This window comes from Mercurialis annua, linkage group LG2 (genome assembly GCF_937616625.2).
Source record: "Mercurialis annua linkage group LG2, ddMerAnnu1.2, whole genome shotgun sequence".
Taxonomy (NCBI): Eukaryota; Viridiplantae; Streptophyta; class Magnoliopsida; order Malpighiales; family Euphorbiaceae; genus Mercurialis; species Mercurialis annua.
The window spans coordinates 50,171,461-50,187,532 of NC_065571.1; the positions used below are offsets into that span (position 1 = coordinate 50,171,461).

The 16,072-nt window shown below is 25.7% G+C and overlaps 1 long non-coding RNA gene across 1 annotated transcript; it reads right to left on the bottom strand.

Moving 5' to 3' along the window:
- Positions 1-15,016: 15,016 nt before the first annotated feature.
- Positions 15,017-15,840, bottom strand: LOC126670162 (uncharacterized). Its single transcript, XR_007638671.1, has 2 exons — positions 15,692-15,840; positions 15,017-15,245 (listed from the first exon to the last, which is right to left on the bottom strand). It is a non-coding gene; the product is annotated as an uncharacterized LOC126670162 (long non-coding RNA).
- Between the last annotated feature and the right edge of the window lie 232 nt (positions 15,841-16,072).

Consider the following 16,072-nt stretch of genomic DNA (forward strand, 5'->3'; position numbering starts at 1 on the left):
GAAAAATAAATCTGATTATTTGTGGCTTGAAATTGATAAAAAATAAAACTTTACCCAAGGTTTCTTTTATTAGATTTTATGGGTGTATTAGGCAATTAAACAAATATAATAGAGGTAGTAATTTATTTTTAATTAAAAAAAGGTGGGGTCCATGGACCCCACCTTTGTAAGTGTGCATCCGCCTCTGGATATTGAACAATATTACACTCAAGATAGCACAGCTTTACACGACTCAAAGTAATTTTATTTTCTGTTATTGTAATTTCTAACAAAAATAGTTAAGAAACCATAACATTGTTTAACCGACGTGAAAACCGAATAACCTAACCCACAATGTAGTGATTTAGGTTAGTTATTGTTGGGTTTGGTTAGAAGAGTTTTGTTTCTACCTGTCTTTCACGTTAGTCTACAGCTACGTCAACTATCCCTCACCTAAATCTATTTCACATACTATACCAATTTTGATTTTTTAATATTCACTTCAATTTTTATTAATGTGCACCAACTAAACCATATTGAAATTAAATTTGGGCTTTATACATAATCACCTCTTTTACTCAATTCATTTGTATATATACGCTGGGTTTAATTCTTTGACAATCGTACTCCTTTTGAGTAAAAACATATGCATTTATACGCTGTTTTTTCTAATCCTAGAGTCAAACTAATTTATATGTGCCCCATCACATTTTGTTTTTGTTTTTTTTCCACTATATTAATTATTATACCTTAAATACCTTTTATATATTATAATTTAATACTCCCTCCGTCCCAATAGAGTTGTCCACTTTGCCTTTATCACACAGTTTAAGAAAAGCAATTATTGTTCATGGGTTTTGCAAAATTTTCCTTACTTTTCTTGTCATACCCCTATTTAATATAGGGTCCACTTTCAATTTACTCATTAGTGAATTTTAAATAGGGGTGATATATGAAAATTGAGTGTAAAAGTTAGTTACTTTTTGAAAGTGGACAAGTATTTTGGGACAAAAAAATTTCACAAAGTGGACAACTCTATTGGGACGGAGGGAGTATTTGATATATTTTTATTTCATTTATGTTACTTGAACACTTTTAGAATTTTAACTCCAGATACTGTATATTTTTTATATATATTTTTATGTTTATAATTAAAATATTTAATTTTAATTTTAAAATAAAAATAAAAATTTAATAAATTTATTTTTATCATCAAAACATTTATTTATTTTTAAAAATTTATTTTTAAAAATATAAATACATATCCTATATATTAAAAAAAATTGTCATTTTAATTTTTTTTATTTAATATTATCTTATCAAATCACTATGTATATTAACACTTTTTATTTAAGTTTTACATTTTTTGATAGTACACTCTTTTATATTTTATTATGTTTAAATATCATCTATTTTCATAAAAATATTTTAAAATCAACAATTTTTAAGTTGTAATTTAAAAAAAAATATATGAATATTAAATTTAATCTGATTTTGTTTTTAGATATTGGTTGGTTAATTTTTTATTACTCGTTGGTTGCTTGTTTGTTTATTACTCGTTGATTGCTTTTTGATTGTTCGTTGGTTGATCGTTGGTTGCTCATTGGTTGATCATCGATTGCTCATTATTTGTTCTTCACATATAGAAATTTATCATATAAGTTTAGACATATATTTTATATATATTTTTTATTTTTTAAAATAAAATCTATTTTATTTAGATTATAGAAAAATAGAAAAAGTTGATTATAATAATTTTAGAGTTGTTTAGCTCTATATATTCAATCATGCTATGTTTCTAGGTATTGAAAAAGTTAAAAATTTTACAATCTCATCTGCTATTTCAAGATTTTACTCTGCTTTCAACTTATATTTGCACCAGAAGTACCATCGTTTTTTTCATCATCATCATCTTCGCCGATGTCGGCATCCTCGCCGTCTTTCATTTTCTAAGTTAAAGAGATAGAATTTGAAAAAGAAGAAATATTGATTTCAATTGATTTATGTAGAAATTAAATTAAAATTTATTTTTATAAAAAAAAATAGTATTTTTAATAATAATTTGATTTTTAATATAAAAAGAATAATTAATGGAGAGAACAAGGATGATTATTTTAAAAGAAAGAAAATTATGTGAACAAATAAGTATAAAAAGTTATATTTAGAATTTTAAGTAAGTAGAAAAAATTTCACAACAACAATCAGGGAAGACACATGGTATGGTCCCACTGCATAAGGTAAAGGTGGCTGGTTACAATGCAAGAAGAAAGAAAAAGGCGTATTCATGCAAATTTAATTTTAGAAACACGCACGCTTGTAATTGAAAAAGTTAAGAGAGTGGGTTTGCAAATAATTTGAAAAATTATGTAGAGAGTGTAATTTCCTCATTAAATTTACCGGACTAGAATCCCATATAATTTATCATGTGAAATATACATATCTAAATAACTTATACAACTTTTATTGGGTTAAGGCTTGATTTAAAATCCATTCATTTATAGATGATAATAGTTATTTTATATATTCATTAATTTGACCATTTTAATAAAAAAAATTCAAAAAAAATTAAACAGTTTGATCAATCAATTTATAAATTAGAACAAATATATTCAAAACTTGTACAATTCGATGTAAATTTTTATGATTGGTCAAGGTAAAAAAAAAGAAATTCAAAAATAATTGTCCCGATTTTCTAAATTTACAGATCATGATGTTTTATTTTTTCATTTTTCTTACTTTTGACTAAGGATAAAGAATAAAAAACAATAATTCTTTAATTTAATTTTGGCTCAAAATTATTTTATAATTTTATAATTATATCCATACAATTAAAAATTAACTCTATTTTACAAAAAATGTTTTCAAATAAATATTTGAAATTATGATTTGACCCTAACATTTTCTAATACATCAAAATAACTTTTTAAAATTATAAATTAATTTCAAATATTCAAAAGCGTTCAATTAAGTTAAAATCAAATTAATTTTTGCAGATTCATTCTAAGTCCTACCAATTTTCTCCGTTCAATTAGCATCGCCATATCCTCGATAATCATGAATCCAAAATTCATATAATTAAGATTTTTAGAATCTATAGATTAGAAAAATTCATCATGACGAATTTTATATTTCATATTATACCTTATATATGACAAAGTATTGATCATTTATTTTGAGTGCAATATTGTTATATCAAACAATTACAAATATTTGGATTTAAAAAATAAAACTCAAAATTTTAATTACAATTGTAAAAAAAAATTCAAATTAGACATAATCGTAAAACTTAAAAGGTTTGGTCATAATTGATAAAAGATATAAATGTTTGGATTTAAAAAAATGATCGGCCTTATATTTTTATATATTGATAGGTTGTTATAATATTCAATATAATAATTAATTCGAGTATTTCAAACTCGACTCTTTATTAATTGAGTTAATTTGTAATATTTACCGAGTCAATGTCAAATAGCTCGAATCGGTCGCTAGTTTACTCAGCTCGGTTAAACACCTAAATAAGCCCCTCTCGCTCAATTTTCCAAATAATAAAATATTTATTTTGTATTAGTATTTAATTTTTTATTGGATTAATATATCATTTGACCCTTAAGCTACACCACTTTATTTTTTGCGACTTTTAAATTAATTTAGTGTTCCATTGGACCTCTTAATTTTTTTATTGTTCTATTTAACCCCTCATTCGAAACGTGCACACAACGCGCGCTGACGTGTTAAAATTGCTGACATGGCGTTGAATAGAACAAAAAAAAATAGTTAAGAGGTCCAATTGAACACTAATATAGTTTAGAGGTCATAAGGAATAAAAGGGTAAAATTTAGGAGTCAAAAAATATTTTAAGCCTAAATATATTTCTTTTATTTAAAATAAGAAGTGATGTATTTTATATATTAATTGATCAATATCATTTAAGGCTTAATTATTTTAAAATTCATGAAATTTAGCGTGTTTTTCCATTTTAATACAAATTTAAAAAATTCAGAATTGATTTGAAAAGTTTGAAATTACAAAAAATTAAAAACTGGTATATTAAAATTTTTAAAATTGGAAATTTGTGAAACAATTTATAAAAATATTATTAAAATTTAAAATCAATTTATTTTTTTAGAAAATTGTATGTCATCTTATATAAATTAATTTATATTCTAATGATTCATACTAGACATAAAATAGTTGAAAATTAAATAATTGTTGAGTAGGTTAAATAGATAAAAATTAAAAGTTCAAATGTGCAGTAGGAACATAAAATAGTTTAGGGATCAAATAGAATAAAAAGGTATAGTTCAGGGATCAAATAGAATAATTTATGCTTTTTAATTATTCTTCACGCGCTTTAAAGCGTTTAAAAACACGCGGTTTTGCTACGCTGGACAAAAAGGGCCAGATCGGTAAAATAATTAAAGAGTTAAATAGAACAAAGAAAAAAAGTTAAGAGATCCAATAGAATACAAAATTAGTTTAAGGATCTCAGAAAATAAAAGTGTAAAATGATGTATTAAGCTTTTTTTTATTTGACATATTTGAATATTGTCCAAATCCATTTAGAGGTACATGTACTTTATAATTTTTTTTTAAAAAAAATCTTATCTTTCATTTTTATATTATCTGATCTATCTATTTATCTATGTTTTGTTTTTCATGTTCTTTTTGAATTTTTTCCAATCTTTTTTTATGACCGGAGGAAAAAAAATCGTAACTAGAAGCACTGAACGAAATTACACAAGTAAATGGACCAAATAATATAAAAATAAAGTATAAAGACTTTCGAAAAAAATATAAATTACAGAGGCATTTAGATGGATTAAGTTTTGAATATATATATATATATATATATATATATATATATATATATATATGAAGGATATAATTGTACAAGAGATCAATTATTTGAGGCAACATTTGAACTACCTCAGGTTTAAAGTGTCACGTTAAATTCCACATAAGCAAAATTAATGATAAGATGTGGTGTTAGAAAAAGGAGCTTATTTGACGTGCTTTCAAAAATAGGTTAAACCTATTTAGAGGTCTTTATATTATACTATTTTTTTTTCAGAAAGTCTTTATATTATATTTTTATTTTTTTATCCTTCTACTTATCTAATTTTTGATTTTCAGGTTTTTCTTTAGTTTTTTTCAGTCCCTCTGTTTACAATTTTTTTGTTCCTCTAGTCCCTTAAAAGGACATGAAAATCGAGATTTGTCAGATATAGGGACCCGAACGTGAACAACTTTAGAATAGGGGCACCTCAAATAAAACCGGTAAAATAAAGGGGTCTCCGTATGGATTTTGATTCAAAAAAATTATGTGTATTTCAGCATTTTTTTAGACATGTATGGCCAATTTGATATTCAGGCCAAACATAAAATGCATATTTGACCCGTTTTCCATTATATGATAAAAAAAACATAACATTGCTGCCAAGTGCCAACTATGCTAGTGTGATCAGTTTTCGGGTCCTGCTATATTTGCTATGCGATTTTATCCCATAATCCCTTAACAAATTATCTGGCTAGACATTTGGTTCATATACTTCCATATCACTTGGAATATTATTCATTAAAAAAAAGTATGTTATTTTATTTATTTATCTTTTTCTTGAAAAAAATATGATAATAGTATATAAAATAAAATTAATATTAAGAATTTATAAAATTTTAGGTAAGTTCGTGATAAACATTATTTATTTGATTTAAATTAATATTAGAAATAAATATTTTTAAATTTACTCTGTTTATACAATAATCTTGTTTTATCATTTACAAGTTAGTTATCTTTATAAGATATTTATTATTAATGTTTTTTTATTCATCTTGGTTAACCCATGGTGTAATTGAAATGTCTCTCCATATATTATAAGACAACGAATAGAATTAGTCATTGCTTGTATAGATTAATTAGCAACTGGACCTAATTAGCAATGCGTAAAGGGACGGGATACAATATAACCTAATATCTAAATGATAAATCAAATAGCTAACCGACTTAAAATAATCGTTAAAATAAATATAGGTCAAACTCAAAATTCTAACAATCTCAAACAAAGAGATAGATTTAAGGAAGACATAAATGAATTCATCAATCTAAACTTTTAAAAGTGACAACAGGTACATTTGTTTAAACAAATGTTTATTCAGATTTTTGAATTTGTATTTCAAAGTTAAATAAGTTATTTTTAATTTTTTTAGTCAATTATATTTCAATAATTGTATTTTGAAGTTAAATAAATCACTTTTATCTTTTTTTAGTCAAATAGATCTCAAACTCTCTTAATTTGGATCAAAAAGTCTAGCTAATATGTATATTCTAAACGTGTGACTTATTTGATTTTGAGAAATAAATTTTAGAGTTTAATTGATTAAAGAGATTAAAAGTGATTTATTTAACGCTAAAATACATTTTTTGAAATTTAGTTAATAAAAAAATTAAAAATGAATTATTTGATTATGAAACACAAATGCAAAGACATGTTCGACTCTTTCACTTAACAATTATTGATTTAAGATTATAAGATAAAGATATGCAGGTGTCACTCAGTAGAGTGGACCATTTTGATCCATATCCAAAAAAAATGAAAAACGACGTATCGTACTCAATTTTTTTTATTTAGATCTGCATAAATAATGTAAGAATAATAAAAGATATATAAAAATGAATTTATGATGAAATAAAATAATAAAAGAAAATGAAAAAAGAAGCAACTGGACCCAAAGAACATCTCATGTGTTATGTATCAATTAATGTAACAATATAAGGATCGACAACTAAATTTGTAGACAAATGATTTATATGGACGATGCAACTTGGAAACTCATCGACAGCTTAGCTCTCCTCTTGATTTGGATGAGTTGGAATCCCAATCAGTCTGATTAATATTTTTTTTTTATGAAAACCCATAAAAAAGAAAGGAATTTAAATATTATTATATAGTATATTAGATAAAAAATATTTTCTTATAAATATTTTTTTTTTATTATTCAATATAAACATTTCGAGTAACGACGGAGAAACAGATAATTAAAAAGTGGAATCATATCAACAAGATATAGCTCAAATGACATAAGTGCTGGACAGAATTGTCAAAGTTGGAGTTCAATTTTTCTCACAAACGCTTTCCCTTCTTCAATTATATATATAGAAAAAAAAAAGTGGGGTCATTACAATTTAAATAGTTTGGTTAATAAAAAAGTAGCAAAGCATATGACTCAAATCCTTTTCTAGCAAACATGAAGTAATGAACTTGTCTCGGATGCAGGAGTGTTCATGAGTTTTATATCGAATCGAACCGAATTAATTTAAAAGAAAAAATCAAATCGAGTTAAAATTTTCAAATTAAACCGAATTAAATAAGTGGATTTAATCTTTTTTTGGATTTGATTTACATTAGAACTTAATTAATTTGTTTAAGTTTAAAACCCGACCAAATATCTTAATAGTAGTAAACCAAAGCGAACCGAATTGATTCAAATAGAATTGATTCAAATACATTTTTAAGTTTGATTCAACTATTATACACCCTTTCATTTGACATTAGCATACCAGCTGGTGTCTTAGTATATATGAACATGTTATGTACATCACACTTTTGTTTTCTGGTTCATGCATATATCCACTATTTTTTTTTTAAAATAGTCTACTCTAATTGTTAGCGGGGGTTAGCAAGATTTAATGTTAGACATTTTTTAAATAAGCACACTGCTCGTGAGTGTTGAGGGTCGAACCCTCAACCTCATACACATATTATTAGATATTAGCCAACTGGGCCAAGTCTTCAAGTGTGTATATATCCACTATTTACATTTTCATTTTAATTCATCAACAATAGCCCTTTGAGTGCAACATTTGTTTATCTCAATTAAAAAAAAATCAAATTCAAAACTCGCACATATATAATGACATTGGTATTAGATTATAACTGAAAAAATATATATAATATTTTTATAAAACAATTATGTGTGAAGTACTGTCACTTTACATCACATTGCTTTGCTTGTATCTATAATTTCATTTAATCATTTGTTGAGAGGGTCTTATCGAATACTTTTTGTTTAGAATAATAAAAATTTCATTAATAAAAAAATAAAAGAATAACTTAATCGAATATTAAATAAACTAATACATTCAAGAGGTACAATAGTAGAATATCAGTAAAATGACAGAATCTAATTTCTTTAATCGCGTTGACGAAACTCTTTGAATGTGCAACTCGGCGATCAGTCCGCTCCACTCGGAAATTATTTTAAACCACAAGTCGACTCTTTGATCTTTAAATGAGTTTGATTGAGAGAATATTAAAAATAAGATTTTTACTGATAGCATTTCAGATCTACGCTCCGTAAATACTTCCATTAAATAAATAGCAAAACTCAAAAAATGTAAGAACCAAAATTCCACTAAGAAAGACATAACATCCATAAAGAAAAAAAAATACCAATAAAATATACTAAATACGAAATTTGAAGAGAAAATTAAAAGGTGGGGAGGTGATTTTGAACCAAAAAATGACCAAAATCACCTCACTTTTTTTGCAGCTAGGGTTTTTGAAAATAAGAGAAAGTTTAAGAGAAGGGAGAGAGAAGGGAGCGGGTCATATCGAATATTTTATCCAGCCTATAAAAGCATACAATTTTGAATATTTTAAAATATAGATAAATTTGTTATTGTAGCTTGAATGATTAACTTAAAATATCAATATTACATTTCATTAATTTTAACTGCTTATAGTATTCTCTTAAAATATCATTAATTGTCATTTTATTTAATATTAAAATTGATTAAAAAATCATTTTTTATTCCAAAAAACAATTAGCATTCTTTTATGTATATATAATTTACGCTCCGAAATAATTAATACTCCAAAATATAATTTGAACTAAATGTATGTTTAGCAGCATATGTTTCGTAATTCTAGTACAAAATTAAATTTATCTAAATTTGCGGGATGAAAGAGATATATTTATTACTTTGTCTGTTTTTTTAAGGCTAACTCTATTTTAAGGTCTCTGAACTATACGTTTTTGATTCATTAGGTCCTTTAATTTTTATTTGACTTTCTCAAGTTCTTAAACTCTTATTTTTTGGTTTATCAGGTCTCTCAACTTTTATTTGATTTTCTCAGATCCCTAAACTTTTTTTTTTGGTTCCTTTAGATTTTTAAATTTTATTTTTAACTTCATTAAGTCATTAAATTGATCTCACTTTAAAGACCTAATGAATCAAAAAATAAAAATTTAGGAGTTTGAGAAAGCTAAATAAAAGTTGAGTGACCTGATGAACCAAAAAATAAAAATTTAAAGACATAAAGAAGCCAGATAGAAGTTAAGGGATCTGATGAACCAAAATTGTATAATTTAAAGACCTTAAAATGGGTTTTGCCTTTTTTAAATAATAAAACACATATATTAAAAAAGTCATTAAAATTTTATATAAATGATAAAATAATTGTACATAAATATATTAAAAATTAATATGTTATCAAATGATCTCTATTCTACTAACTAAACCAAAGTGCAACGATGAAAGAAAAAATGAAATTATTAAAATTAGTAATGGACATATATTTTAAAATAAACACAACTTAAAAAGAGGACAATTATAGAGAATAGAGGAAGTATAATAGTCTATTTAACTTTAGAATAATTAATATAATAGGAATATCCACTAGGAAAATTAGACAAATAGCAAAAGTCAAAAATTCAAAGTAAATGCAACAAGTGGGGTAAGTCGATCAATATTTTTGTTGACCAGACAATTGAACTTACACAAATTGATGCCTGTTTTTGCCGTAAAATTTAGAGACTATTCAATTGTTGCAAATTGCAATGGGAAAAGTAATAACCAAAACCACGGTTTGGTATAAATATGATGGGCACTGCTATTTGGCCCGAAAATAATGGACACAAAATGGACCGAAAGTCAATTATATAAGTTTAGAGTTGTACAAGGGTAGATTTGCAAAATAGTGTGAATGTATTAAACTATCAATAAATGGATTTTCCTAAGAGAGAAAACACTCCAAACGAGATATAATTAAGGTGCATATCATTTATTTCTTTAATCATAACTTTACTATTACTACACCATCTGTTTTTATTTTACTCCTTCCTATATTTATTTTCATAAAAACTAAAAAAACGGTTACATTAAAATTTGAACTCAAAAGCATATCGAGAAGCACAATGAGGAAGATAAAATTGTAAAACTGCAAACTGAAAATATAGATGATAATTATTACAATATTACTTTCCCAATATATATTAGTAACCACATTCACATTGCAAGGTGAGCAACACTGAAATTATCCGGTGACCGAAATAAAATTTGAACTCAAAAGCATATGAGATTAAGTAAAACAATAGTTTTCTTTTTAATTTATTATTGATGGAGTCTGTTTTCTGATCCGGTGGATTAACCTACAAAACAGGGTAGAAACTAACCAGACAGCAGTTGTCCGATTAACTCTCCAATGCTAAAGTCAGTATTGAGTATATAAATGTAATTGTGTGTTTAGACATATATTAATCTCTTTATATAGTAGTTGAATGTATACCTTATAGTCTTAGAATAAGAAATTAAGCGATTCCTATCTTGTAGGGTTTGACCCTGATTAAGAGTGTGATTTCTTATTCAGACGAGAGTTCTACTTAGAAATATCTTCGTAAATAGTCTCATCTTTCTAAATTGTAACTTATCTTCTTAAGTTGGAGTTTGTATCCAAATAGAAAAATCTCATAGTTGGTGTTTAGCTATAAAGCACTAAGTTTAGAGTTAGCTTAGAAAACTCTTGGTGAATTTCTTTTAGTGGATTCTAAATTTCAATATTTGATTGAGTAGTGGATTATGATCGATTTGTGATACGAACCATTCTAAATCTCTTGTGTCAATCCTCTAAACTCTTAACCTCTTTTAAATTCTTATATCCGCTTTAAAAAAATTTAATCTTCCGATTCACAACTCAAAAACCGGTTAGCCATACCCCATAAGGCCTTTCATATATAATAAACATATTATTTTTCAGTATTACATAATAATCACGTTAATTTTTTATTCTTATTACAATATAAATTTTAAAGGGAAAATGAGGAGAATACCTAATCAACAAAAATGTTAACATTTTCTATCTTTAAAAATTCAACTTAATTTTTTTATCTCGGCGTGTTTTTTTTTTTACTATGTCACTTTTTTTTAAAACTCCATATGTACTTTTCATATTTTATACAGTTTTTTCTTCTACTTTTTCATCTTCTTCAACTTATTCAAAGAAATATAACTATAATAACTCAACAAATTAATTCAAAATCTTCGTTTCGTAACAATTCAACAATTGATTTTTATAATTCTATTATTGCTTCTTAAAAAATTTGCGAGTTTCAAATTTAAATTGAGATCTGCTCGAACTTTTAATACTTAATCAAATTGTATCAAATTTTGCTTCGAATTCAAATCCAACGATCATAACTTTTTACTGTAACTATTAATTCATTAAATTTAATTAAAAATCTATTAAATACGGTTTTAAACAGTTTAAAATGGTTTCAAACAGTTTCAAATGATTTACAAAGGTATAAAACAATTTACAAAGATTTCAAACAATTTTCAAAAACACAATTTACAACCTTTATCTAAAAACAGTTTTTTTTTTTTATAAAAGTTTCAAACAGTTTGTAAAGGTTTCTAAAAACAGTTTCAACAATAATAATAATAAGGCCCAATTACTTAAAAAAATCTAGCTTGTAACATTTTTTCGTTTGTACCCTCACGTAAGAAAAAGTTCATAAGTACCCTTTTTTTAATTTTTTGTTTTCATCTCTACCCTAATATTTAAATTTTTGACAATTAAATTAATTAAAGGAAGAAAATATTATAAATGATTAATAATATTAATGTTTAATAAGAAAATAAGCTAAATATAAAGGATCATTTTGAATATTTTTCCAAATGAAAAGAGCTCAATTAGCTCTTTAGAGTAGAGACGAAAATGAAAAATCAAAAAAATGGTACAAATGAACTTTTTTCTAGGTCAGGGTATAAACGAAAAACTGTTATAAGGTGGGATTTTTTAAGTAATTAGGCCGAATAAAAATTAACAGTTTCAAAAAGACTACAAAAATTGCAAATAGTTTAAAATAGTTTCTAAAAACAATTTCAAACAGTCTCAAAAATTACAGTTTCAACCAGTCTCAAAAATTACAGTTTCTACAAAAAAATTCAAACGGTTTCAAAAATTTATTTTAAAAACGTTTAAAAATCATGTCAAAACATCATTGGTGAAGAAAATGATGATTTCTCCAAAAAAAAATAGAAAAAATAACTAGAAAACAATAATAAAACAATTCAAAACAATCTGAAAAGAGAAAGAAGAAGAATAAAATTATGAATAGAAAGATCAGCGATGACGATGACGGAAAACTTTGTTATTTGAAATTTTTGAGAAATTGGATCCAATTTTTTTATCGCGAATCTTTCTTTATCTTGTATTTTTAGATGGAATTTGTTGAAAAAATTTATACAAATTGAAAAAATGTAGCAAAAAAGAAAAATCAGAGTTAAGAAGAGAGAGAGAGAGAGGATGTACATGTGTTTTATAGAAGAGGAGTAAAAATGCTAATAAGTTAAATATAGTTGAAGGTACAATTAAAAATAATATAAAAATAAATAAATTTTTAAAATGAAGTATTGAGTGTAAATAAATTTAAAAGGGGAGTTTTTTAATGTAAATTCCTCAATTTTAAAATGTTTTCTCAAAAAATAACATAGGAACATGGGTGAGGGCCTATGAGATTGTTGGTCGGGCTTGTTTTGATATCTTGAGATGGATTTTTAGTACTTATCTCATAAGGCCCAAAATCTAAGTCCATCTCGAGCACTCGCGGAAATAGCCCAGACCAGTACAATTTAACGTCCGAACCTTAAAATTCGAAAAATTCATGTGTCATTCGCGGAATTTTTTTGCTGAAAGAAGAGAATGACATGTGTCACTAAAATCCCTATACATATTGAAAGTTTATGAAAATTTACTCATTTCTATATTTCATGGAGATTTTTCATATTAAATTTCAATGTTTTATATTGTAAAGATATATTTTATTTTTAAAATTTATTTTGTATATCTTCGATATTATGTAGTTTATAGCCCTTTTTATTTTTAAAATTTATTTTGTATATCTTTGATATTAAATTTTAATGTTTTATATTTTTATATTCGGTAAAACCGACTATAAGCTACATGATACCAAGAAATCGTAATATTAGTATGTGCCATACAAACTTTAAAAAAATAAAAATTAAATCATAGAAAAAATAAAATATTAAAACTTGATATGTAAATAACTCTTTCATTAATCTCTCAAAATCTAATGTAATGGTGGAGAGATAGAATATATCATGCAGTGGCTGATGCAAGTGTTAAAGGATGGGGTCCATGGACCCCACCTTTTTTAGGGAAAACAAAAACTACCTATATGTATATATTGAAATTCCACTAAGCTAATTTAATAGATCCATAATTATTGATTAAATAAGATTTTTAGATTATTAAATTACAATTTATTTTCTAGTTCATTTGTGCATTATATATTTAATATACTTTTTTTTAACAATATAACAATAAAAATCCTAAATTTTTGCATGTTTGAAACCAAAACTATAATTTTACGTTTAAAATTGAATGGTCATTGTACAACTATAAAATATAAATTAAACTTGAAATTTGAAACAAAAATTGTCAAGTACAAATAAAAGTTTTAAGAAATTAAAGTTAAAATATTAAGATACATGTATTTCTTACATATATTATTAAGTATTATTAGAATAATTCAAATAATATTTTTAAATTACTTATCAAAACATAATATTTTTACAATTTTTTTTAATTTATTAAAATAAAATGCTCTGAATTACGTTTAGATGTCGTTCTTGATTTGGTATTATGAGATGTGTTTTAAATATGTTTCAAATCGATTATGATAACAAGATTGATAAAGAGTTATTTTACAAAATAAAATGACCAATGACTAAAATATTATTTAATGGCATAGTATATTTAATCTCGTGAATAATAATCATATATTATCAAAAAATGACAATTCTTTAACAATAATTATTAAAGTTTCATTTTTTATTTTTTTTATTTAATATGACTTAAATTTCTCTAATATAAATGGACCACACTATCCGAGATTTCTGGATCCGCCACTGACTATATGAATAGTTAATTTAATTCTCACTTGATTTAAAAATATACAATTTCTGAAAAATATACTTTATGGGAAGTTAATTACTAAAGAAGTTAGTGTGGAGAAAATTAAAATTTTCATTACTTGGTTCACTTAATAATTTTTTGAAAAGTTGCATATTAGTTTTAATTAATTAAAATTTAAAGTTAATATTACCCGCAATAACTAACCTGACTAATTAAATGTAGAAATATAATCGTATTTTAATTAATTTAATTAGAAAAATAGAACTTACCTAATTTTTTGTAAGAAAAATTATTTTTCTAGTTAAAGGGAAGTCATGTCCTTAATTTTTTTGGAAAGTAAATTGGCAACAATGAATCAAATGAGAAAAAAAAATACTATTTTTCAGAAAGTTAGTTTTTTTAAGTGAACTTACCACAATCAAGTGAGTAGGGGTGTAAATGAGCCGAGCCGAGCCGAGCTTTGTAGTGTTCATGTTCGGCTCGTTTAGCGAACAAGGTGTTCATGTTCGGTTCATATTCAGCCGAGCTTTGAACAGAGTGTTCATGTTCGGTTCGTTTAAATTTTATAGTGTTCATGTTCGGTTCGTGTTCATGTCACGACCCATTTTCATGAATCGCGACCGGCGCTAGGGTATGGGTATGGTTGTACCAAAACCCGTAGCTAGCCTTGCGGATAATCAATTTATAACATTTAAACAATGTACCTGCATAAAACCACATGCTCGGGGGCAACCGAGACTTCAGCCTAGTCTAGCAGTACATAAAGCAATATATATTTAAATTACGCTTATCTCAGAAAAATCTCCAACAGTATGGCAATATAATATAAATACCATAAACACTGTAATTATCATGCCAAAAGCGATAAAGTAATAGTTGGACAAATCCAACAACAATAGTCAAAAATATAAATAAAAGACTAAGACATGAATAACTGATACTACTACTGCGGTCTAAGAGTTTAAAACAGTTCGACTCTTTTATTCTGAAAATAAAATAAAACCTCCGAGAATGAAGAAACGGAGATAGACCAACGCTCAAATCATAAACCTGGAAAATTTGGGAAAACAACGGGGTCAGATTTACTGAGTAGAGTTTATATAACCATTTACATTTATTAAGTTAAAAACCTTTAAAACGTTTAATAAAACATTTTCATTATGGATTATCAATGAAACCCTAAACCACAATTCTAAATCCATTGTCGTGTCGGTGAGACGTATCTCAATAACCGATCCCCGACTATCACTTAATAAATAGTGAGCCCAGGAGACGTATCTTCCACCGGTGCCCTCACTAAGGTGAGACGTATCTCAAACCTACCTCAATACCATAATCATTACCGGTGCGCACGCAGTCCCGATGATGCCCATCGAGTAGCACGTTCCAAATCAAATCCACAATGCGGAAAACAGTTCGAAAACTGTTTATACATATATATACATACAAAATGTAATAGTTGCTTAATAAAGAGGTAAATAGAGATATAAACTCACTGCTTGCTAAATCCACGTGATCCTGACAAGCAATCTAACTCTGGTTCGCCTCTGAAGTACGAACAGTCGACGGGTCTAAATAAAATATTAAAATCATAATTAAAATCAGACCCTAACTCTAAAGAGTACTAGACACCACATAGGACCAGTACAACACAATACCAAGTCACATTTAATAACACACTTATATTAAATGCATTAAAAATATAACCCGAGTTATAAGGCACAAATCATATAATCACATTTAGAATGGTACATAACTTAATTTAAATAAATCCGAGTTAAAATCCATATTAGTGAGTCAGCCGAGTTATATAAACTACCAAGCTTCTTCCCACTTATTGGGCGACCACAGTCTAACCCAAACAAAACTTATAATTT